A 26223-nucleotide genomic window follows, 5' to 3' on the forward strand; every position below is an offset into this window, starting at 1 on the left:
CTTTGATATGATTTAAATCAAATTCCTCACCATTATAAATATCACGAATACACATCAAATAGTTTTCTGGTTGCAATTTTCTAATTGCGACTATGCGTAATGTATGCTGTACGCACGCGCGCGTTGAAAGAATATTTAATAAAGTAAACAAATAAATATTAAGCTTTTTTTGTTGTATATTTTGATACCCTTTAGATCATAATTGTTCTTTATTTCATAAATTACGGTTTCATATTTTTAATTTTATAATTTCTGCATGCCATCTTACCAGATTTAAACTGATGATCTATTATCCAGAAAAATCGATAAAATCTCCGAAGTCCCGACGAGCGTTAAAATGCATAATGCATGCTCAAAAAACTGAAAAGGAGAATTAATGTTAGGATTTAAAAGAAGTTATTTACCGAAATGCCGTACAGCATACATGTGATTACATAAATGTGATTACATACATGTGATTACATAAATCACAGTTTCGGGAATTAGTGAAGTTTTAATTATGAAATGTCAAAATTCCTCGTTTGAGAAAAGTTTATACTGCTTTGAGATTAAAATAATAATAAAAAAAGAAAAAAAATTGAGAGATGTCAGGTTTAACGGTCGCCCAAAAGGGTTTTCCCTCTTGCTGTTTTCCCCCAGTGTACTTAGTCTACTATTGCATTCACTCCAGCTAACCCAATTGTTTTGCCTTTTTACTTTCGTTATTAAGCATCATTTTTGATACACTTATATAACATACAATTCAACAGAGAAATCACAAAATTTTATTTAATTTAAGAAAATTTACAATTCCTGATGCACTGTTAAACTTTTTCATGTATTTTTATATTTTTTTTACTTTTTTTTTTTTTTTTTTTTTCCAGTTCATCATATTAGTGTTCAGTTTTCTTAGGTGGATAGCAAAAATGGTTTGCCCTTTTTATTATTAACATTTTGCGTATTAACTTTATTTATTAAACATCACAATTTTTGCCCTTACGCTACATAATATTCAGTTCAACAGCAAAATCACCAGTTATTTAGAAACAGCATATTTTTACAATTTTCGATAGACAGTCTCGCGCGCTGGAGATAAAAATGGTTTATTTCGTACAGTTTCGCCGTTGCTCTCTTTCAAATCGTTGACTTTGTTAATCAAAAACTCATTAAAGTTTTACAAAATCATCCTAGAACCCCCCAACCCCCCAAAAAGCCAAAAAGAACTATACTAGAACCCTCCCCCCCCAAAAAAAATCTGAAATGTTTCGGCTTTTAAATTCCGTCCAAAGGGGCGTTTTTTAACGTTTTGTGTGTTACCTTTATTTATTAAATATCATGTTTTTTGCACCTGAACCATAAAATTCAGTTCAATAGCAATGTCGCAAAATAATTTTAAAATGAGCTTATCTTTAGAATTTCCGATACACAGTTCCGCGCGCTGGAGATAAAATAGGTTCCCCCCCCGTAGAGTGTTGCCATTGCTCTCTTTGAAATTCTTGAGTTTGTTAATCAAAAACTCGTTAAACTTTTATAAAATATGAAATTAATAATAAAAAAGCGAATTCCAAATTTCAAATTTGATCTTCCATATGCACATATCCGTAGGAGGATTACGTCATTCAAAAATCGATGGCTCTATGTACCGCTGTTTTATCAAATTGCGAGAAATAGACATACTTTTATGCAGATTTTTCATTATTTAATTTCTTCAAATATAACACAGGACTCTAACATTCGGTGGCAACAGTTTGAAAAATAAAACGGACATTTATTGTAATTCAACGCAAAATCAGAAAACGAAAACAATAGCCTCAAGGAACAAAGCCCCTTTGGACTAATAAATGCATAATAAAATCTGAAAGTTTATTACGTTTTACAAAAATATGAAATATATAATAAAACAAATTCGAAATTCAAAATTCGGTTTTCCAGGTTTCCATGATTGGGTAGAGATTACGTTATTCAAAATTCGATGGCTCTAGGTACTGTCGTTTTATCTACACTGCGAAAAATGTTCATACATTCATACAGATTCTTCATTATTTAATTTCTGTAAAAATAATAATGTGCGATAATATTTGGTGGCAGCAGTTTGAAAAGTGATATGTTGTTTATAGTGATTCAGTGTAAAATCTCGTTTCAAGACTAACAGCCTGTTTGGGCTAATGCCCGTTTTGGTCTAACAGCAGTAAATTTAAAACAGTGGACAGAAAAATAACAAATAAAGAAAACTGAAGCTTTCAGGTTTTATATTACTCTCAAAAGGGCGTTTTTTTAACGTTTTGTATGTACATTTATTTATTAACTATCATGCTCTTTGCACTTAAACCATAAAATTCAATTCAACAGAAATATCTTAAAATATTTAAAAAGAGCCTATCTTTAGAATTTCCGGTATACAGTCTCGCGGGCTGGAGATATTCCCCCCCCCTCCATAGAATGTTGCCATTGTTCGCTTTGAAATCGTCGAGTTTGTTAATCAAATATTCATTAAAGTTTTACAAAATAGGAAACAGATAATAAAACAAATTCAAAATTCGGGCTTCTAAGTGCGCCCACGTTCGGTTGGAGGACTGACTACGTTATTCGAAATTTGGTGTCTCTAGGTACCGTCGTGTTTTCACAGTGCGAGAAACATTCATGCATTCGTGCGCGTTCTTCTTTTTTAGTTTCTTCAAATATAATGCATGGTGATAATATTTGGTGGCAACAGTTTGGAAAGTGATCCAGTTCAGAAAGTGAAACAACACAAATGTCGTATTGAGACCCTTTGGGCCTAACGGCCCTTTAGGCTAATAAGCTCCATTTATATATAGAAAAATTTTGAACCGATGTATATACTTTGCTTTTTAAGAATCAAATTTGGTAAATATTTCGTAACTTTAATAATATAAAATAATAATACCAAATAGTAACGCATTCTCACTCCCGATTGCCTAGCGGCACTTTTAATTTTCTATATCATTTTTTCCTAAGACAGAATAATAATAATTAAAAAAAAAAAAAAAAAAAAAAAAAACCTTTTTGCAGCTGAATAGCAGGAATTTCTTATTTTTATTTTATACGTCCACCAAATACACATGCGGCACACAAATTACAAAAAATATAAGGTACTAACAGAAAACGGCTGGCGTCTTTTTTATTCCTGTTGCTAATTCCAAGAAAGCATTCCTAACAACGCTAAATATAACCAAACTATATATTACTCTGATTTATTGCTAAGCAGATTATTGTTTTGTTAATTCCTTCATCTATATTATATCAGCATTTTTTAAATTTGCGAATTTTATTGCCATACTTTTTCTTAATTCAACTTTTAATTCCGCAGTAGGCTGCAAGCATTAGTGCTGCCATCTGTTGCAAAACTACTGCGATTATTTCACGCCCTAGTTAATGTAATAGATGCCCCCAAGAATCTCTTTTACAGCCTATTTCAAACTTATAACGCAAAGAAAGGTGTGGCCGTGATCGTATAGTGGTTAGTACATTGCGTTGTGGCCGCAATAACCCAGGTTCGAATCCTGGTCACGGCAAACAAATCTTTTTCTTTAACGCTACCTCAATTTTATATTTGTGATATAATAATACGGAAATCAAAGCAAAAATATTTTTTTCTTATTCCCAATATTATAAAGCAAAAGTGAGTGAGATGCTATTTCATTTGCTGTATACGTGATTCAGTGATGGTAATGCAAAGCTAAGGATATTACAATGGAAAGAAAATCATCTGGAAAATAAGAAAATTCTGTTTAAACGAAATGTAAAAATTAATTCTTCTCTTGAAAACAGAAACGAAGGGGTACAAAATATGCGAGTGGGGTACAACGCGTTAGAAGTCAGAAATATTCAGGTACCATAGCTGAACTTTCCAAGGGATATAACTGGAAGTTTATAACATTATAATACAGTAAAACACTTTGTGAACAGATAAAAATGTTTTGAAAGTCAACTAACCATTGCCATCTTTATTGTTTAATCAATATAGTTAATTATAAATTCTTGTTGCTATTGCTCTGTATTTAGGGAAGTACATTGCTATACTCAGGAAAGTATGTTCCGTAAGTCTGAGGAATTTTAAATGTTTCTACTCTGTACTGATTTATTTTATTTTATTTTAATTATTTTTTTAGATTGCCCAATATTTTCAGTTTCTTTTTCTAGTTACAAAGCAGAGTAATTTTAAGAGAAATTGGTAGGAAACATAATGCTATTAATTGCGTCTTTCTTCGGTCATACGTAATTAAATAACAAATTTTCCAATAAATAATAATGCAGTTGTTTATAAAATAGAACAAGCCATTTTTTCGTTACTTCTAACCCATATGTTTTAACCATATGTTACTCTTAACTCATATGTTTTAACCATATGTTACTTTTAACTCATATGTTTTATGGAATTGTTTATCTGAGATTCTAAAAACATGCATATAATTATTACTATTAACATTTTAACAAATTATTTTATTACTAAATTAAATTTGTTTCTTTCAATTAAACAAATAATCCATCTTCCTTGAAAAATGCATTTAGCATGCAGACTGAATACACTAGAGCTGACTAGTGATGGGCAACTTCGGTACATTCTTGTACCCGGTACGAGAGTAACGGGTACAGACAAGTACCCGGTACAAAATACCCGTTACTCAAGTAACCGTTACTTTGAAAAGTACCGAAAACCGATTTCAAGTACCGAGTACCCAAGTAACGATTTGGAGTACCGAAGTAACGAAATACCGGAGTAACGGTTTGCTGTACCGGAGTACCCTAGTAACGGTTTACTGTACCGGAGTACCCGAGTAATGATTTGGAGTACCGAAGTACCCTAGTAACGATTTGGAGTACCGAAGTGCCCTAGTAACGATTTGGAGTACCAAAATACGCAGCTAACGATTTTGGGCCTTGAAGGAACTCTGCCACGTCACCACGTATCTGTACGGAGTAAGATTTTGAATATCAGAAAACATGTCAACTACGGAAGTGTCTGAGGAGCAGACCATTCATGGACACAAGGAGCGCTTATCACCATTTCGCAAATACAACCAGATACTACTGCCCTCGTACCAAAACCGAAGAGAGCTGAACCCTCATCGATCCTCCAGTAACGAATACCGAAATACCGAGAAGAGACGCATATTTTCGTTACAAATTAACGAATACGGAAAAGCACCCGTTTCGGTAGAAGTAACGAATACCGAAAAGTACCCGTTTCGGTACAGAAGTAACGAATACCGAAAAGTATCCGTTTCGGTACAGAAGTAACGAATACCGAAAAGTGATTTCGGTACTGAAGTAACGGGTACTTGGATGTACCGATTTTCAGTACCCGTTACAACTAAGTACCAGTTACAAAATACCCGGTTCGGTAGTACCGACTCATCACTAGAGCTGACATGTATTCAAGCTTTTTTTTTTCTATTGTAAAACACTTTGAAGGTGCATAGTCATCTTTATTGGCATCTGTGGCCTCTTTATATTCGGAATCGAATATATTAGATAATGGCAAAGTATACTAGGGCTATCTTGCTTAAGGAGAGGAACGTTTTCGTAAAGGATTGTCAAAGGGAAACTGGCTCGAATTTTTCATATGACAGATGGAGAAAACCACGAAAATTCCCATGCACCCGGCCCGATGACTGCAACGGAATTTGAACCTAAGTATAATTACCAGCATCCAGAAGCCTTATTCGACCGACCACTAGTAGGCCGCTTTATCTTCGAGTCAATATTATATAAAGTTTAGAGAATTTTACTATAATTTAATTTTCCATTACTTTTTCATGAAATTTTCGTTCATAATTTTTTTTTTTAAAGCTTGTTTGGTATAAAAAATACTATCAAAGGACTTAATTGGTAAAATTTTAAATCTTTGCAAACTTGATCAGATTATTCTATTCCTGGCTGCTCAAAAGGGTTTTATAAAATATATAAATAACCACCAGCTAATACGTTAAATGCTTTATAAAAGTTGTAAGGGTGTAAGGATTTAATGTTAATTAACCAGTTTTTAGTCCCAAGAGCATTAGGTCAGAAGGGATATTAATTTCGGTTTGGCATTTTGCGTCGATTCACTTTTCAAACTGTTGCCACCAACTATTACATCACTGTATATTTAAAGAAATTAAATAATGAAGAATATACATAAAGGTATGTATGTTTCTCACATTGTGATAAAACAAAGGTACCTAGCTATCAATTTTGATTAACGTAATCCTCCAAGCGAATATGGGCATCTGGAGGCCCTAATTTGGAATTTTGAATTTATTACCTATTTCATATTTTGTAAAACTTTAACGAATTTTTGATTAACAAACTCAATGATTTCAAAGCGAGCAATGGCAACACTGCACGGAAAAAAAAAAAAAAAAATCTCCAATGCGCAAGACTGTGTATCGGAAATTCTAAAGGTATGCTCATTTAAAAATTATTTTGCGATATTGCTGTTGAACTGAATTTCATGGTTTAACTGCGAAAAACATGATATTTAATAAATAAAGGTAATACACAAAACGTAAAAAAACGCACCTTTATGCGTAATGTAAAATCTGAAAGCTCTCAGATTTTTTTAAAAAAATGGTTTAAACCTTTACTGTATCTTCTTCTTTCCGTAGTTCTCACCAGAAATGAAAATTAATTATTTCAGTATTTAAGTCGAGTGTTTTGAATGTTTTAGAGCTTTTGGCAGCCTCACTTGCATTTTACATCCAATCGCCAGCCTTGCCAGAGATTATTCCGTCTTTAGCCACTTCAAGCTGTCCAGTTTGCTAGTCGACGTTGAAAAAACTGCCATTTGATATACTATTTGAATGAACTTAAGAAGATCATTTTGCGTAGTCTCCGACTGCATTACTTGAAACTGAATTTTATCTTATGCTATTTTAAATGCACGCAGGTTGCGGAGTTTTCTTTATATGCGCATGTGCAGCTGCAAGTTTAATTTAAAAATTGAATAAAAAGGTTATTTTAACCTTCACATTACTTTGTCGAATTCAGGTTGAAGCGAAAATTCGCCGGTGACTGTAATCCCTTTCTTTGAAAACCATTTAAATGACAAATATTGTCTTGTGACTTTCTTAAAAAGTAAATTTGCAAAAACATTTTAGGAAATGGAAGATAATTGCATGACAAATAAAAAGTACAGTTTCTGCTTTTATGATCAAACTGCACTGGAAATTTCGAATGAATATTTAATTATTTCATAAGGAGTAATAATGAAACAAATTCTTCATTTGGATGAAACGCAAGCGAGGATTAAGTAACCTAAAAGGTTTAAAGCAAACAAAGCAAATAGAAACATGTTGCTAATGTTTTTGTTTGCTGAGAAGAGATGCTTTTGTGCCGAATACTCATATCTATGTCTCATATACGAAGGGATGAACACCTAAGGTAAAACTAGCAATAAAATAAATAAATTTGATCAGAGTTTCAACAATCTTTTTCATTTGAGACAGAGTAAGTTGAGATTACATAAATGCGGCAGTAGCAATACATATGGCAGTGTTAAAAATAAATCCAATTCTGTTTTTATGCGAATATTTTTAACGGATTTTAAATTAACATAGTTAAAAACAAATATTCACTGAAAAATTATGCCCCATTTTTTCTATGTTCTTTAAAGATCTTTTGTATATACAGAACGATGACCAGTCAGTATTATATTGCCTGTTTTGTTCGATAATATTTTGCTTTCTTTTAATGAGCTTCGTAATTCTTCATTCACAAAAGAACCTAGCTTTATCGGTGAAAAGCTGAACAAGATGTTGATTTACGGCCTCGTCTGAACTGAATGCTATATCACGAAAGAAACTTTAAAGAGAGCGAAACAGGTGAAAGTCTGAGAGTACAAGATCAGACGAGTAAGGTAGGTGAGGCAACACTTTTCATGCCAAACTCCAATAGTTTTTACCATTGATAAAACTTGGGTGTGGTCTTGTTTCCAAGCTGCTACCAATATGCCAATAAATTAGTTCGAACGTGTGCTGTTGCCAACTGGACAGCTTGAAAGAAACCATCTTCCTGAAACTTCCAGAGCTCATTAATCGTATAGGAACTGCATTCCATCCTGATAACGCGAGACTATCCTCAAGTTTGATTACCTGACAAAAATTATTGAAGTTTAGATGAATCGTGTTGCCAAGCGAAACATACTCATCTGAGCTTGTGCCCTCAGACTTTCCGTCGTTTCGCTATCTTCAAAATTTCTTTCGTTGTATAACATTCAGTTCAGATGAGGCTGTATGTTAGAACCTTGATCAGTTTTCGCCGACAGGTTCTTTTGTCATTGAGGAACTACGAAGTTCATTAAAAGAAAGTAAAACGTTATCAAACAAAACGAGCAATATACTATTGGGACCGATCATTGTTGACTTTTCAGACAACTCAATAGATAATTTTTTTCATTTTTTTTTTAAATCCAACGTGTTAAAAATTGTACCTGAATTTAATTTTTAAATTTATTGCCACCCAAGAAATGCATTTAAAATTAAAGTCTATAATAATAAAAGGAAACGTTTCTTTGTGTGTGTACTTGGGTTGGCTTGAGTCGCACAACATAATGACAGAAAGGTTCACAGAAACAAAATACGGTATACAGAGGCCCACAAATGGCCGAGCGGTAAAATCGCTGAACACTGGTAGTTCGGTCCGAGGTTCGAATCCCGCGAACGGGCTGGCTGCATGGGCATTTTCGTGGTTTTCCCCATCTGTAACGTGTATACGAGCCAGTTTCCCTTAGAAAGTCCTCCACGAAGGCATCCCTCCTATTAGGCAGATAGCCCTCGAGGCTTTGCCATAATCACAATCACAATCACGGTATACAGATTCTATAGGGCAAGTCCGTGTGAATCTCGAAAGAGGACTGATTTATTTATTTATTTTTTTTTCTCTCTTGGCTTAGGGCAAAACAAGTGAAAGCTAGCAGTCTAAGTGTAGGGCAAGCTTCATGGAGGACTTTCAGAGAGAAATTAGATCGTACTCAAGGAAAACACATCAGTGCACTCGGAGTCAGCCTCTTCGCCGGGGCTTAATTCTGGGTCGAACTAACAGCCCTCAGTAGTCTTATTCATTAATACTACTTCCACATGACTGCATGGAAAATATTAAATATATGGACTATGGAAAAAGTATTAATTGCACAAGCACATGCACAAAAAAAAAAAAAAAAAAAAAAAAAAAAAAAAAAAATCAATGTGAGGATTCCAGAATTCGTTTCTGTTTACCTCATCTTAAAGTTCTGTATGTTCATTTTTATGCATTTAGCCGTATGAAATTGTAGTGAACCAGTAAAATAATTTCAAGGTTAAAAAAATCAACAGAATCTATGGAAGATATTGCATTTCTTGTATATAAAAAAATTAAATGAATTTAAACAAATTTAAATTTTAATTAAATTAAATGAATTGTTTTCTTTCTTTAAGATCGGTAAAGTATTCCATAATTACGAAATCAAATTCTTTTCCTGAAGAATTAAGCATAAACCTCCAAAACTGTTAAAAAATAAATAACATTCATTCCCACTCAATAACTAAATACAATTAATAAAACATTTTCAATTCAAAGCAGGTTAATACATACAATACCTAGCTGCTTTATTGATTTCGCTTTGTTTCATTGTTCTTTACTTTTACTTGAGAAAAGTAAAACTATCTCACGCTCTATTTGCTGCACTCTCCTACTTGAGTTTCTTGACAATAGCATGTCAACTGTGGCCGTGATCGTATAGTGGTTAGTACATTGCGTTGTGGCCGTAATAACCCAGGTTCGAATCCTGGTCACGGCATGTGATACTTTTGCATTTTCTGCTCATGGAACTTGGTTCTTTCTCTTGCTAACTTTTAATGAAATTTAAAGCAAGCTTATTATTAAGTACACAAGCATTATCAAATACGCCCATTTTATTTTCTATTGTAAGATAATTTTCTAAGAAAATACAAGATATTATTTGATGCAATACTAAAAATTGATTACTATTATTATTGCTTTCGAATCGCTTGTTTGTTAATCAGTACCAAACTAAGGTTTAATTTAAAGTCAAAACTTTTCAGCTAAAGTTTTCTTATTTTTTTTTTAAACGTAAATCACTTTTAAAATATAAATTGTCTATTACTCGACGGATGAAATGCAAAAACTCGAGACGAAGGTTACTAATACTGTAGGTTACTGCTTGAATAATTTAAGGAAGCAACTTATAACAAATATCGGATAAAAATCTTCCGTATCCCATAAAGAACATTAAATTCCTAATCTCAGAAATTTTCTGGGACACTCATCAAAAGATCAGTGTTTGGTAAATTTTCTCATCGAATGGAAAAAATTATTTACAGAAGTACCGTAAGAATGATTTTTTGTTTTATAAATTATTTAAATCTTTGATTTTTTTGTTGTTAATAATTTATTCACTACCAAGAAAATCGCAAATTTTAAATGACATAGACCATCATTGGAACACACACACTTTAATCATCTGTTGGCTTTAAAGATTTCATAGTCGATTTTGAAACATTTAATCTATTTGGTATTTATGAGTTTCATTCATTTTGCATTAGAGTTTCCTAAATTGCTGTACTTAACATCTACATACTTTTCCAAACAGTTGACTGGCTTCGCTCCAGTTAAGTTAGTTGTCTGTCTAAATCCGGAAAAGGGGCTGCTCATTTTTTGAAACAGAATTTTTTTCAAACAGGATTCATTTTTTAATTTCTTAAATATACGTTTTAATGCAAATAAAATGCTGAAACAAATACAAATTTTTGCAAAAAATCTAAAATTTTTAAAAACTGAAAATGTTTATTTAAGTTAATTAAAGGAGAAGAATACTTAATTTAATTAACTAAAATTTAAAATATTTTAATCTAATTAAAATTGGAAAGCTTTTAATCTAATTAATTCACCCTATTTTAGTTTTACGTTTTTCATGCACTGTAATAAAAATTCATACCTTTCTGTATGAATGTTTCCACTTTCATGGAATTACGATTACGGTACATCTTTGGTACTAATATTCTAGTGGTAGTATTATGAAAGCAGATTTTTAGCATTTCACAGATAAACACATTTTATGACTTAGCTGGCGTGCGTACAAAATCTGTTTCCACTAAGTAATTAAAGAATACACGACTATCTTATTTGAAAAAAAAAAAAAAAACCCGAAGAATTTGATATGATGCAATTTACAGAAATTTTAAGTTTATTACTTTACTATACAATATTTTATTTATTTTTACTATTCCAGCTTATTTAGAATTTTGTGTTTTTTTTTTTAAATCTTTGCCTTAAAGAAAAGATGACAACAAATTTTTAACTTTCAAGAAATAACATTTTGTCCAGAAAATTTGATCAGAAGAAGGTTAAGACAAAAGATAAATATTAAAAAAAAAGTTGAGAAGTAATATTGTATCTTTTTGCTATATTTTTTGATATAATTGAAATCTAAAAATATTCAATGCAACAAAAAAGTAATTAAGCAAAAATGACACAAAATATAATGTCCACTTCACCTCTAAAATACTATTGTAAGTGGAAATAGATCAGATTAAATCTATTAGTCTTAAATTTTCTTTTTACAATGGCAAATGGGAACAAGTCCCGATTTTCGACATACTTAAGAATTACGAAAATACAATTTTTCTGACTCTTGTGTACCGTGAACTAAAACAGATGTTCTCCGCTTTCCTCCCCCCCCTAAGGTCGGACATTCTAGAGCAAGGATGTCAAACTCGCGGCCCGCAACAAATATTTTTGCGGCCCGGCCAATATATCGGCAAATAATAATATATAATAATAAAATAACCTATCGACGAACAAAAAAATGAAATGTTTACTGCTAAGTAATTAACGATAATTTATTCAGTGTTGCTAGATTACTCACAGCGAGCTGACACACACACTACTTAAATTACAAATGCGTGTGAGTAGCTTGCGTTCAGCTACCTTCGGCTTTTGGGGGGACACGTGCACTCAGAACTTGTACGCATCCCCCGATAGCCGAATGTGGCCGAACTCATGGTCTCAGTTTTCCAATCATAATCATAGTTTTGTACGATATATTGGTGCATGCACTTTGCTTTATTATTAATTATTACTTAATTCATATATTGTTACGGATTTCATAGTTATTTATTTAGTTTTTTTTATTTAGAATTGTTATTAGATTTGCTTCATGTTGCCTTAGCAACGCAGACGATTTTTGAAAAGACAGCTGGGTGGGAAGATTAAAAATAGAACAGCGCGTGCATTTAATACCTAATAAATAAATATCTCGTAATTGCTGTTGCCATCCACAAAAATCCAGATATTTATAGATGTTTCCAGTATATTCGAGAAATTAATTATAAAGCATATAAAAGCCGAGAACAAACAACTCATCTCAGTAGTAGCTGTAGTTCTAGCGAATTGTTTGTTTACTTAATGCTGTGATTGATTTGTAGCGATTTCGCTGTGAGATAGAATTAGTTTCTCTGTTTTGTATTGATTTTTGATAAACGTTTGACATTTTGTGATACTGTTAGAATATTTTTGAAGAAATATTTCAGCATTTTGATTTATCTCTTGTGGAAAGAATAAATTTTTGTTAACTTTTTAACGTTAACCGTGTTTATTCCAGCCCTTTGTATTCAGTATGTCTATATCAAAACCAAGTGGTAGTAAAATTAAACGAAAAATCGCTGACGAACATAGAATATTCCAAGTAAAATGGGAATTAGAATATTTTTGCTGTGAAATAAAAGATAAAATAATCTGCTTGATATGTAATAATGCTATTAATGTACCAAAGTTATATAATATTAAACGTCATTACGAACAACACAAATCGAAATATAACAATTACGAAAGATTAATGAGAGAAGAAAAGTTGAAAGAGCTCAAGTTAGGAGTGAAAAAGCAACAGTCCATGTTTAGTAAAGTATTGCAAGAAAGTGAAGCGGCGGTACATGCAAGCTACGTCTTGTCCGAGTTGATACCTAAACATTCGAAGCCTTTTACTGACGGTGATTTCATCAAGGAATGCCTAATGAAAGCTGGAGAGATTGTTTGTCCTGGAAATGTGAAAGCTTTTCAATCAATTTCATTGTCTCGAAATACAGTTGCGGAAAGAGTTATTGATTTAGCCACGAATTTAAGTGATCAGATCAAAGCAAAATCATCTAGTTTCGAAAGTTTCTCCATTGCCTGTGACGAGAGCACGGACATTAGTGGCAAAGCTCAATTAGCAGTGTTTCTTCGTTCTTGTGACAAGAATTTTAACATTTTTGAGGAATTACTGGAACTAATACCGATGCCTGGTACTACCACAGGAGAAGATATATTTACTTGTGTTTTTGGACTTCTGCAGAAATACAATCTACCTTTGGCAAAATTAAATTCTGTAGCTACAGATGGCGCTCCATCAATGACCGGGAAAAACAAGGGCTTCGTAGCATTACTAAGAAAAAAACTTAGTGAAATTCACGGTTCAAACATTCATCATATGCATTGTATTATACATCAAGAAGTTCTATGCACGAAAGTAATAAATATGGAGAATGTTTTGTCATATATTAAAAAAGTTATAAATTTTATAAGATCTCGAGGTTTAAATCAGCTTTCTTAAGGATCAGCTTTAATTCACTGCTTTCTTAAATGAGTTAGATAGTGAATATTCGGGTTTGTCCTACTATACTGAGGTACGTTGGTTATCTTGCTCCAAGATTCTCAAACAATTCTGGGATTTGAAAGAAGAAATATGTCAGTTTTTAAAAACGAAAAATCAAGACATAAGTTTGTTTTACGATCCAATATGGATACAAGATTTATTTTTCTTGGTTGATATAACCAAACACTTAACCGATTTAAATTTATCCTTACAAGGAAAAGATCATATCATTACGAACATGTTTGACATAATTAAAGCATTCAAATGTCAACTAGTTCTTTGGGAAAAAAAACTTAAAAATGAAGATTTGACGCACTTCCCGACGTGCAGCATGAACAAATCAAGTTTAGATGATACTTGTTCGTATCAAAAATACGCAGAAAAAATTGCAAATTTAACAACTGAATTTGAAACAAGGTTTAATGATTTTAGTTCTCTCGAAGACAAATTTTTTTTTGTTTTCTTCGATTTTCTCAATGAGTATTGACTCAGTACCCAGCCATATGCAAATAGAGGTGATCGAGATTCAATGCAACTCAAGTTTGAAAGCAAAATTCATTGAAGTGGGCGTGCCTGAATTTTACAAATATTTACCAGCCAGGTTTGAAAATACTCGAAAATTCGCATATGAAATTATTTCCATGTTTGGTAGCACTTATCGGTGCGAGCAGTTATTTTCAGTCATGAAAGGCAATAAGTCTCCTATTAGAAACCGTATTAATGATGCTCACCTTGGGTCAGCGTTGAAAGTTATCACTGCAAACAAAATTTCTCCCGAAATAGGAAAGATAATAGCAGAGAAGAGATGTCAAGTATCAGGACGTAAACATTAAATTTTTCCTGTTCTTTTCTATATAAATATATATATATGTTTATTATTGTATTATTCGAAATAAATCTACGTTTCTATGAATATTGATTTTTTTTTTGAGCCCGCCTAAAGTTAAACTTTATTTGTTTGGCCCAAGTGTACCTATGAGTTTGACATCCCTGTTTTACAGTGACAACGCTTATTTTAAGTTCTTTAGCAAGTTCTCTGACGGTGATTCTCCACTGGAACCAAACTAGTGCAACTCATATGGTTTATCTTCAACCCACATCCTGCCTTCTTTAAAAGATTTGCTCCAATCATATACTCTAGATCAGAGTTTCTTAACCTATAGTATATGTACTACCAAATAACAAATTACAATACTTTATTTTTGGTGATACAGTTGTCAAATAAAGGATTTAAACGAATGTTCAATATATATATAAAATGGCGCCATTTTGGTAAATACATTGGAATGTGATCTACGTTTCTATGAATATTGATTTTTTTTTTTTTTTTTTTTTTTTTTTTTGCGGCCCGCCTAAAGTTAAACCTTGTTTGTTTGGCCCAAGTGTACCTATGAGTTTGACATCCCTGTTCTAGAGGAATAGGCAATATTTTTATTAATCTGTTCGTTTCAGGATTTATTCACGGACTTAAAAGATATGACCAATAAGAGCAAAGCACTTGAGATGTGTTAAATCCCTGATAATCAGTCATTATTTACCAAAAACAAAATCAGTATATTAAAAAATTTTAACTGCTCTCATTATTATTAATATTATTTTTTAACCATTAGAATTCTAGAATTTTCTGCATTAAGATTAGGGAAGTGGCACCCCCTGGACACACGCCTATATATGTGTTAAATATTCACCAATTTTATTGACTGTTCAGCTTAATCAAAGAATTTAACTTCCATTGTAAGTTCTTTGGTTTAACCCAAGGGTCAGTCCTGAATGTGGCAACCCTTTCATTTAACCTTTACGTATTTAGTTTTATTTGACGAATATAAAAATCTATTCTGATTCAAATTTTGGTATTCATCAACATTTCCTATGCTTTTGGCTTTTAAATTTATAAAACAATGTAAATCTAAATAAATGTATACACTGTGTCTCACAAAAGTGATGGGACACTTGTGCTTTACAAAAGGAAACTGTAATAAAATAAATAAATAAATAAATAAATAAATAAAAAACATGTAAAACTTTTTGTGGGTGTGTTTCATACTTTAATTTAGTAACAATTATTACATAACATACATTTTCTCAAAATATTAATTTAATAAAAAATACAATTGTTTAGAACGGAGCAAAAAATGGCTCACATAAGTGATGGGACACTTACGTTTCCATCAAATATTTATCCAAAAATTTTACTTTTTAAAAGGTTTTAATATTTTGTTGGATTTCCTTTTACTTTTCCAACATGATTATTTGGTAAATTCGACTAATTTTTTTGTGATTTCTGGAGTGATTTTACCCCATTCTTCTTGAAACACCGATTTTAATTGTTGTTTTGAAGAAATGGCGTGTTTGCGAATTCTTGATTCCAATTCTTGCCAAATATTCTCTGTGGGATTTAAGTCTGGAGATTGTGGTGGTGTTTTTATTATTTCAGGACAGTTATACAGCAGCCACAGTCTAACGTTCAAAGCAGTGTGCTTGGGGTCATTTTCCTGGTAGAATTTAAAATCGTTATGAAGGTTCAATTTTCGTGCTGAAGATTTCAAATTTTGATTTAAAATGTCAATATAATTGTACTGATCCATTATACTGTCAATAAAAACAAGATTACCAACTCCAGTGGACGACATACACCCCCATACCATAACTCCTCCTCCACCATGTTTTACTGTTGGCACCAAGTTCTGTTTGCGAAATTCTTCCCTGGGTTTTCTCCACACCAAGATTCTACCGGCAGAACCAAATATATTAAATTTACTCTCATCAGCAAATATAACTTCATTCCAGTAATCAGAATTCTTATTTATGCTGGATTTTGCGAAACCAGTCTGAGTTTTCTATTCTTTTCTTTTACGAAGAATTTTTTCCTGGCTGCTCTAGTGTGATATCCAGCAGATCAAATTACTCTTCTAATAGTCTCAGGATTAACAATTACTCCATATAATGCTTGTAAATCAGCAGCAACTTAGGAGCACTCATTCTTGGATTTTTTTTTAATATTTCGAACGATAATTCACTTTACTCCATTGGATAGCTTTGATGGTCGGCCAGGTCTTCTTTTATATTGAATCATATGATTATTTTTATATCGTTTAATGATATTGAAAACTGTTGAATGACTTCAGTTAACTGTTTCAGAAGTTTCTCTAATAGATTTTCCACCTTAAATATGCAAATTAATAAAAATAAAAACCCCCCAAAATATTTCTATTGCTTACTTCAGATGATTTTTGTTGCATTTTACGTAGTAGTATCTAATGGTGCCCCTTCACTTATGTGAGTCATTTTTTGCTCCGTTCTAAACAATTGTACTTTTATTAAATTAATATTTTGAGAAAATGTATGTTATGTAATAATTGTTACTAAGTTTAAGTATGAAACACACCCACAACAAATTTTTACATGTTTTTTTAATTTATTTTATTACAGTTTCCTTTTGTAAAGCACAAGTGTCCCATCACTTTTGTGAGACACTGTATATATTTGTTTAGCTCTGGAAAGGAAGGGGGTAAGGGCAAAAAGAAGCCGAGAGCCACTGCGTAATTATTTTTTTTCTTTACGGAAGTTGAATAGTGCTGCCATCTATTGGAAGAAGCTGTAACTATTTGACACGCCCTACTTAGCACACTCCTAATTACCTTGGTAACAATGTTCCTATTTTTAAGAAAGATTCGAATGTGGCCGTGATCGTATAGTGGTTAGTACATTGCGTTGTGGCCGCAATAACCCAGGTTCGAATCCTGGTCACGGCAAGTAATTTTGTCTCAGTTGTGTCATTAGTGCACGTGAAAAAATTTTAAATCGTGGAAAACGAATTAGTATTTTGTAATGGAATCGTACAAAATTATCACAATTTAATTACCTTTCGTATGCAGTTTTGAACTGGTATAGTAAATTTTAGAATTAGGAAATTTACAATAAGACGAGTTGTGTGTTGCCTCTGTATTTGAATAAAATTATTTTCGTCTTTTTTTTTTTTTTTTTTTTTTTTTTTTTTTATCAATGATAGATAAGGATTCAGAGCGATTGGCGAATATTTTTTATATTGTCAATCAATTTATATCGCCAATTCAAATATAATATTTTTTAAACCTTTAATACCGTGATACGTAATTCATTCATGGTAAGATAAACAACGGATATTATAATGATTAGTCATATTCTCGAGGAAAACAGAACAAAGTTCGATGGAATGAAAATCATTAATAATTTCTCATGAGATGCAGGAAAAATATCATACTTTACTCTCTCTCATACATCTTACCCGTGCCTGTTTATGCAACATTCCTGCAGGTTAAAGATAACACACACACATATATAACAAAATTATCATTGTTAACAAAGGGATTCACAAAACTCTTTAGTTATTATTTACAGTAAATAATAATTTACAAGTTATTGATTTCAATACTTTATTTGTAAGAATCCAAGATGATGCTCTCTCCTCAAAATATTCATTTCACATGCACAGCAAAAGGTTTAAAATACACCAATTTTTCTCTTAATTTTTTACATTAAAAGAGAATATATTTACTTAGTTTCACCTTGGAATATCATGCTTAAACCATTCAGTTATCCATCTTTCAAAATATCAATCTTATATACATCAGATCATTTGATAATATAAATACTGTTAAACATCTTCAAAATTTCAGGATTAAGAGATCTAATAATTCATGCCAATGCTATTTACAATTTGAAATCAATTTCAAAATTATCTGAATACTCCTGAATATTAAACCTCTAATTTACTGACTGGAAAATACCTCGAAATACACAGAAATCAATTGCAATAATTTTTTTGGGTAGGGTAAAAACAAAAAAAAAAAAAAAAAAAAAAAAAAAAGGGGGCAACACAATGCTATTTGAAGAAAACGAAAATGAAACAACATATCTTAGCATTACATTAGATAGCAAGTTTATTTTCAAGTCACATTTTGAAAAAAATATTCAAGTTTCACCTTTGTGAAATTAAAGCCATTATATTAAGCAAGCAAAGCGAATTTTCAATGAAAAAAATCTAATCTAATGCAAAATAATTTCAGACCTGCATTGCTATATGCAGCACAAAACAATCTTTGCAAGATCCCAGCAATTCAAAATAAAGCTCTTATACGAGAGCTCATAAATACTCCCCGATACATAAAAAAATTTGATATACATCAAAACCTTAAAATATATGCTATCATAGAATTTATTAACATGGAAGCTGGAAAATTGAATAAAAATGGTGAAGAGCATGAATACATACTTATCAGAATCCCTTCCCCTTAGAATAAGAAAAGGCACCTTTGTTTTTAGTGATACATTGTTAAACCTGATGTTATTCTTGAGGTGATACTGATTTTAAAGAACACTGCAATCATGACATTTCATAAAGGCCCCATGTGTTGTGATACAACTATTATTTTTATTATATATATATTTCTTAAGACTTTTCCATTGTTTATATGGCTATAAAATAATGTACAAAAAGGCATTTATAATTTCAGCATAATTTAAATATAACTAGCCACATAAACTTCAAATCTGTTGAGTGTCCAAATATTATCCTAGTGTACTGTAAACCATGCCATCTTGAATCTCCAGTTTATCATTTCTCAGTGTTAGGAGGTATTCAACTAATGTCGTCATATTTTAGGGCTTCTCAAGCAATAGATAACAAAGGATCGAGCTGATCAAGGAAGTATCTGCCCATCTTGAAAAGCTTTTACCACTGTTTCAAATTGTATGCAGCTCGTGCTAATCTGTTTGAAAAGGACTGCAAATGTTCTAGTACAATGGGTTGTACTAGAACATTATCAATATAAATGGTGTTACATAAATGTGCTACAAACGAGCAGCTGACAACATTCCAAACTGATTCAGTGCTGATGACTGCTATACTACTTGCTGCAATGCCTCCTATAAACCTTTCTAAAGACTGAAAGCCTCCTTAGTTAGCCATCTGAAAGGTAGTTCTTTAGCTCTTCCATAAAAACAGGCAGTAGCCTGTAGCAAATATTCAGTTCTGACTTGTTTTTGCTACACAGCAAATTTTATTGCTAGTAAATATGCAGCCCACTGTACTGTTGTCAGATCTCTCTTTCTTACATTTAGTTTTTCAAGAAACCGGTTTGATTATAAAAAAAAAAAAAATATTAAGGATATATCTTAAATGGCCGAACCTTCCTTTGAAATAAAGATTTTAAAACTATAAACTTTTTCAATGAAATCAACTAGTAACTTCTTCACTTGAACTCTACAAACAAGCTAAATACTGAGATCTGCTAGAAAGAGAAGCTTAACTTTGAAAAATGAAAAATAAATTAAAAATAATAAGGTTTAAGTCTTTTAAACTTTTTCTTTTTTAATTTCTAGCAGCAGATTACAAAAACAATCATAGCCAGTAACAAGATGAAAGACAGCAATGTACTTCTTTCAGGACCATAAAGGAATGTCAAAAATTCTGTTAATCCATACTTTACGACTGTTCCTTTCAGTATGTCTTTCCAAAAAGCTTCTCTGTAGTAATTTTTTATTACTCTTTTGACAATGAGAAAAGAGATGTGATTGTCAGTTATTCGGAGAATATTGGCCCCTTTCTTTGCCAACAAATCTGCCTTATCATTTCCATGAAGGCCACAGTGTGATGTTATCCACTGCATGACAACTTCTTTGCCCCCCCCAAACTAAGTTGTTTAGAAACTGCTAACATTTTAATACATCAACAAACACTGGTGATTCAAACGAAATGGCTAGAGGAGCAGCTTTAAAATCAGAGCATATGACAACCTTCGAAAAATGCTCAAGCCGATACTGGAGTTGCGATAATGCTACTATGCATATAGCCGTGATCTCAGCATCAAAAGCAGTCCTATTTCTTCCATTAGGATTGTAAAACGAAAACAGCTTGCAAAAGACAAGAGCTCCTGCATTCAGTGGCATAGCTAGGGTGGGGCAAGGAGGGATACCTGTTCCTGGGTGCAGCATCCAGGCAGCACCAAAATGATGCTACGAAATTTTTTAATGAAATGTTTTCTATTCTTGGCACACAGAAAGGGGCACAAATTCTTCAGTTGTCCTAAGGTGCTGGAATCCTAGCTAGGCCACTGCCTGCATTAATACTGTCAGCCAACACACAGCCATCAATAAACTTATGCAGCCATTCACTCCCATAATATAAAGCATTAATGGCTTCCAAAAACATATATTTTAAAATTTGGTCACTTGTTTCTTTTTCGAGAATTTTGTGTCACAGATTAATTCTGACAACATATTTTGTTATATTAGTTGGACAAAATTTTCAGCTTCACATCTAAGGCCCGGCTGATCTCTGAAGGAAAAGACTGCCAAAAGAAAAACCTTTCTGAGTTTTAAGTTTTCTCTCCGTCGGTAAAAGGCGGAGTTCCACAAGGAAAAGCAGTCTGGTTCCCTTAAAATTTTTTTCCCACAAGATTAGTTTTCTCTCTTCTACAATGGATTTAATGCACATATGATGTGTAGCTAATAAAAATGCATCAATTGGGGTGGTTTTGACTGCACCAGTGAAAAGTCAGAGAGCTTGGATGTGAAATCTTTTGGTAAATCAAAGATTTATTCTGCTAGATACTGACACGAGGAGTTCACAACAGTTAATTTATAATAATAAGAAGCCTATGGGAGCTGTATGTCAAATCAATAATAATTCTAGAACAACCCCATTTAGATGCCAGTAGTTCTCTTCATTAAAGTTACCCTCTCAGTAGCGCATTCTAAAATCATTTCAACATGCTCCTTCGAACTCAATTATCTGTTAAAAATGACACTGAAGTTACTGAAAGCCGTTGGTTCCCTGTACCGAAGAATCCTGATGGTCTATTTGCAAAAGCTTGGTGAGGTACAGTTGTCAAATATAAAAAACAAATTGATATGAAACTGATAATAATTAAGATCAAAAGCAGAAGCAATTGCTTTATCAGAATTATCTTCTTTTTATGATATTCTTCGAAATCTATTCTTTCGAAATCTGACTGCAAATAATGTAAATTTCTCCAATTCTCTAAAGTTCTTTTCTTTGCACACAGCTTTAAAAGAGAAAGCAAATCGGACCAAAAACTGAAAATGGCAGCAACTATGAATTTTTTTAAAAAATGTTCAAGGACAAATATGAAAACAAAAGAATCTTAAACAACATCCAGAATATTATTGAGTTATCCAAAATTAAACCATGAGTCAGTCAAAGAGCTGCATGACTTGTTAGATAGTTTAAAAAAGAACTTGTATGCCTTGAAGGCCATCTACTCGTAGATGATGAAATGCTGTTATTAGACCAAACAAAAGTAATTTTTCTGCATGCTGATGTCACTTCCATCATACAATCAATGGATCAAAGCATAACTGAAGCTAAGAAGCAATATTACATATGGCTGAGAGGCTCTCATGTTCCATATTTAAGGAAAAAATTAAGTTGATATCACTGAATCACACTTCGATATAAGAAGTGATTTACATGAGCACTCAAGCCTTGTACATTGTGGAAGAAATGGCAATCTCTTCTTGATTTTCTAATAAAATTGTAGAAAGAAATGAAAAAGGTAAATACAAAGACATTGCCAAGATGAAACTTCAGGATAGAAAAACATAGAAATTAACAAAAATTTTGAGTGACGAAGAAATCTTTTGTGCCATAGATTAAGAAAATGGAAGAAAATATTTTGCAATTACAAGAGCGGTGCTCATGATGCTGATGAAAAACAGTGTCAAAATAAGTTAATGCCCCATGGAAATGACAATATGAAAATTAGCCATGCTGAAGAAAATGAAACCTTGAGCAAAACTCTTCAAAATTTAGAGCAATGTCCTAATGTTTGGACTACAGATTTTTTTTTCTGACCAAAAATTAACGTGATTGTAAGGCAGCTTTAGCGTTACAGAACCATAACAAAAAAAAACAGACTTAAAAAAAAAAAAGTTTCAGATTTTAAATTACGTCCAAAGGGGCGTTTTTTAAGCATTTTGTGCGTTTCCTTTATTTACGAGGGCTATCCAGAAAGTAGATTACGTTTTGGAATAAAAAAATAAACAAAGTATAGGAAACAAATTTTATTATATACAGATGAAAGCCACACTCAAATACTACTTTTCTACATAGTCACCATACAAATTAAGGCATTTATCGTAGCGATGTACGAGCTTGGAAATTCCTTCGTCGAAAAATTCGGCCGCCTGCGCCTTCAACCACTTCGTTACCTCTTCTTGCAGCTGTGCGTCGTCATCAAAACGCTGCATAGCCAGCCACTTCTTCATTGCTGGGAATAGGTGGAAGTCACTCGGTGCCAGGTCGGGACTGTACGGCGTATGAGGAAACAACTCCCACTTAAAAGTTCAACGCTGCAGCCATTCGCTGATTTTTGTGGTCCTCTGTCAAGATTTTTGGAATCCATCTTGCACAAAACTTGTGGTAACCAAGCTTTTCGCTGATGATTTCGTGCAACAAACTTCGCGAAATTTGTGGAAAACTCAAAGAAAGTTCCGTTATTGTGAAATTTCGATTTTCACAGACTTTAGCATCGACTTTTTCGAGAAGTTCGGCGGTCACTATGCTGGGTCTCCCACTTCGATCTTCGCCGTGAACATTGGTTCGGCCATTTTGAAATCTTATGACCAACTGACGCACTCCACCTTCAGTGATAATGTTGTCCCCATACACTTCACGAAGCTGCCGATAGATTTCTATCGGTTTACAGTTTTTTGCAGTCAGAAACCTTATTACTGAGCGCACCTCGCAGGATTTTCAATTAACGCAGACATTTCAAACCGTCACAGTATCTGAACGGAGCACAGCACGAACCTCTCACTAGCACGGCTAGATGCAGACTGAGCTGCGCAACGCTCTGACCCCAAGATGGCCGCGCTAGCCCCGCCCCTAGCGGACACAGACGGAAACGTAATCTACTTCCTGGATGGTCCTCGTATTAAATATGTTCACTTACACCATAATATTCAGTTCAAGAGCAATATCGCAAAGTAATTTTAAACTGAGCATAACTGTTCACCTCATTTGTGAAGAGGAGAGGAAATTGGACTCCACACTTATTAAAAAATCGATGCCGCCATTCAGGACAAGACATTTATTCCTACTCACTATACATATACTATGATACAGAAAAACTAGCAAGATTAAACAGCGCCCTCTTATGGTGGGCAATGGATGGCATAACACTCTGGGCCCCCATGACCCTGTCATCAGCTCAATTAGAAATATAAACTGAAATATAGATGCAACACATAAAAATTAAACAAATTGTAACTATAATTATAAACATGGAAGAAATAATTCAATCAGTCATTTATAGGAAGTCTGACTAGTTTATGTATTGGTCGTTTCATTTCACCCAATGCAGTTTTATAAATTGACTTACCTTACTCTTTGGTCAGTTCTCTTGTAAGTGCAAATTACTTTTGCCATCTTCCACTTAAGTGGCGGCAAGTTCTCATCCTTTATTAACACCCAGTCACATGTAAATCGGCACTGGGAAATTTCCACTTGTTGCACACTTGCAACTGAGTTAAGTAGTCTTAAGACCATGATTTCCAAAATGATTGGGAAATCTGTGTGACTAATTTCCACTGTTCACGGATGGGAATTTTCTCATTTGTTACATCAGGCTCAGGAACACTTTTTTAACTCGGAACCGATAATAAAGTGACCCGGTGTAATGACAGAAGAATTATTTGGGCCCTCAGAAGCAGCCACTAAAGGACGGGAGTTAAGTATGGCTTCAATCTCCACTAGACACATTGAAAATTCTTCTTGTGAGAGGATCTGCGATTCTATATAACACATCATATGTGAAATTTCATGGATTTAACAGCAGCCTCCCAAAATGAAGGGCTGACGGAACATTTAGTGTCCATTTAACGCCTTCGCTGGTCAAGTAAGTACCAAGCGCCTCCAGCATACACGCTTTTAAGTAATTCTTTGCACCGATAAAGTTCGTTCCACAATAACTGAATACTTCAGCTGGCTTTCCTCGTCGTCCTATGAATTGTTTCAGAGCTGCAATACATGCCTGAGCACTAAGATCACTAACAAATTCTAAATGGACAGCTTTCGTTGCAAAGCATACAAACACACACACATACATTTTCAGTGGTTTAACTCCTCTACCTTTGTCTAGGGCTGATCAAGATTGTCCTGAAAAGTTAGTTCCTGATCAATGGTCTTCCAGGATTTACTCTCGCAGAAGGTAAGTCAGCAATCATTTGCTTCGAAAACTCGGAGCAAAATCTGGCATAGATAACGCACTTGCTTATTTCTCTGCGCATTGCTGTTTTTGCTTCTATAATCCAATACTTTTGTTTCATCGCAGAGTTGACTAATTGTACTCCTCCGTGCATATAATTAAGGTGATAAAATGTCACTAACAGTTTTGTAACAGGATGATTCTTAGGCAATATTATTTGATGTTTCACAGAGTCTAATAAGCTGGCATTTCTTATACGTCCTCCTACACGTAGTATGCCACTGTTGTCTAAGAACGGATTTAGAGAAATTAAGGAACTTTTATTTAACACTCTCGCTTTCTCTAAAGTACCATTTCCTTTTTATACTAAATTTTTTGGACTAGTCTGATTATGATATCATGTGCTTCTTTTAGTTCACTTGTTTCTAAGAAAGGAGTCAAAATCCTATTCCCCCTCATATTTCTTATAAACCTTAAACACCAAGCAACAACTCTCTGCAAATTGCTTCAAACTGACAATTTGTTCTAAAGCTGCTCGACTAATTCCAACTGAACTACAAAACATTTGACAGAATTTTTTATTTCCTCACTGTCTACATTTGGTAACCCTCTAACCCACTGTTTAGGCCAACTCTCAAAACTTTTTCAAAGCCAAATTGGACCTGACTACCATTTTTCATTAAATACCAACTTCTCAGCCAATATTCCTCTAGTAAGTAAATCTTCTGGATTATCGTCAGACAGACAATAATACCAATCACTTGGACTCAATCTTTCCTGAATTTCCACAACCCAGTTGCAACGAACTGTTTCCATCTCTTCGCAGTTCCCTTCACCCAATGCAACCCAATTTTATCCTTGAAAACACTCTTAAGGTAATTTCCCATTCTATTACCTATAACATGGCTATTAGCTCCAACTGTGGCAGCAGTAATTTCTTTAACGGTGACACTCTACTCTTCGACATTATAAAAGATACTCTGCAATTCCCATTATTCTCACAATATCTAAAATAAACAACAGTTCCGTAAGCACTTGGTGAAGCATTGCAAAACACATGTACTTCGGATTGCTCATTCTCACAATCCAGAAAACAATATCTCAGAATAGTAACGCCTTTTAATTTTCCAGTTTCATTACACCACGCTATCCACTTTTGCTGCAAGTCCTCCGGTAAATCTTCGTCCCAATCACATGCTCTCTCCCAAATTTCCTATAACAATATACGTATCACAAACGGCATAATCAAACCAATAGGATCAAAGATTCTTGCAGCTGTCTGTAAAACACATCTTTTAGTGCATCGCAACGTTTTCCACGAATCCACCAAACCCTTCACCTCCAGCAACAACTCATCTCTATCAGGATTCCAATTCAACCCTACGACTTTCAGCTGTTGAACTCCCACTA

At 33.3% G+C, this 26223-nt stretch overlaps 3 non-coding genes across 3 annotated transcripts; all 3 read left to right on the forward strand.

Annotated features, from left to right (window-relative positions):
- Window positions 1–3440: 3440 nt before the first annotated feature.
- TRNAH-GUG (transfer RNA histidin (anticodon GUG)) lies at window positions 3441–3512 on the forward strand. The gene has a single exon. It is a non-coding gene; the product is annotated as a tRNA-His (tRNA).
- Window positions 3513–9682: 6170 nt separating this feature from the next.
- TRNAH-GUG (transfer RNA histidin (anticodon GUG)) lies at window positions 9683–9754 on the forward strand. The gene has a single exon. It is a non-coding gene; the product is annotated as a tRNA-His (tRNA).
- Window positions 9755–17286: 7532 nt separating this feature from the next.
- TRNAH-GUG (transfer RNA histidin (anticodon GUG)) lies at window positions 17287–17358 on the forward strand. Its single transcript has one exon. It is a non-coding gene; the product is annotated as a tRNA-His (tRNA).
- The last annotated feature ends 8865 nt before the right edge of the window (window positions 17359–26223 follow it).

Source organism: Stegodyphus dumicola, chromosome 8, assembly GCF_044657685.1.
Source record: "Stegodyphus dumicola isolate Sdum_Otavi_A_Nest chromosome 8, ASM4465768v1".
Taxonomy (NCBI): Eukaryota; Metazoa; Arthropoda; class Arachnida; order Araneae; family Eresidae; genus Stegodyphus; species Stegodyphus dumicola.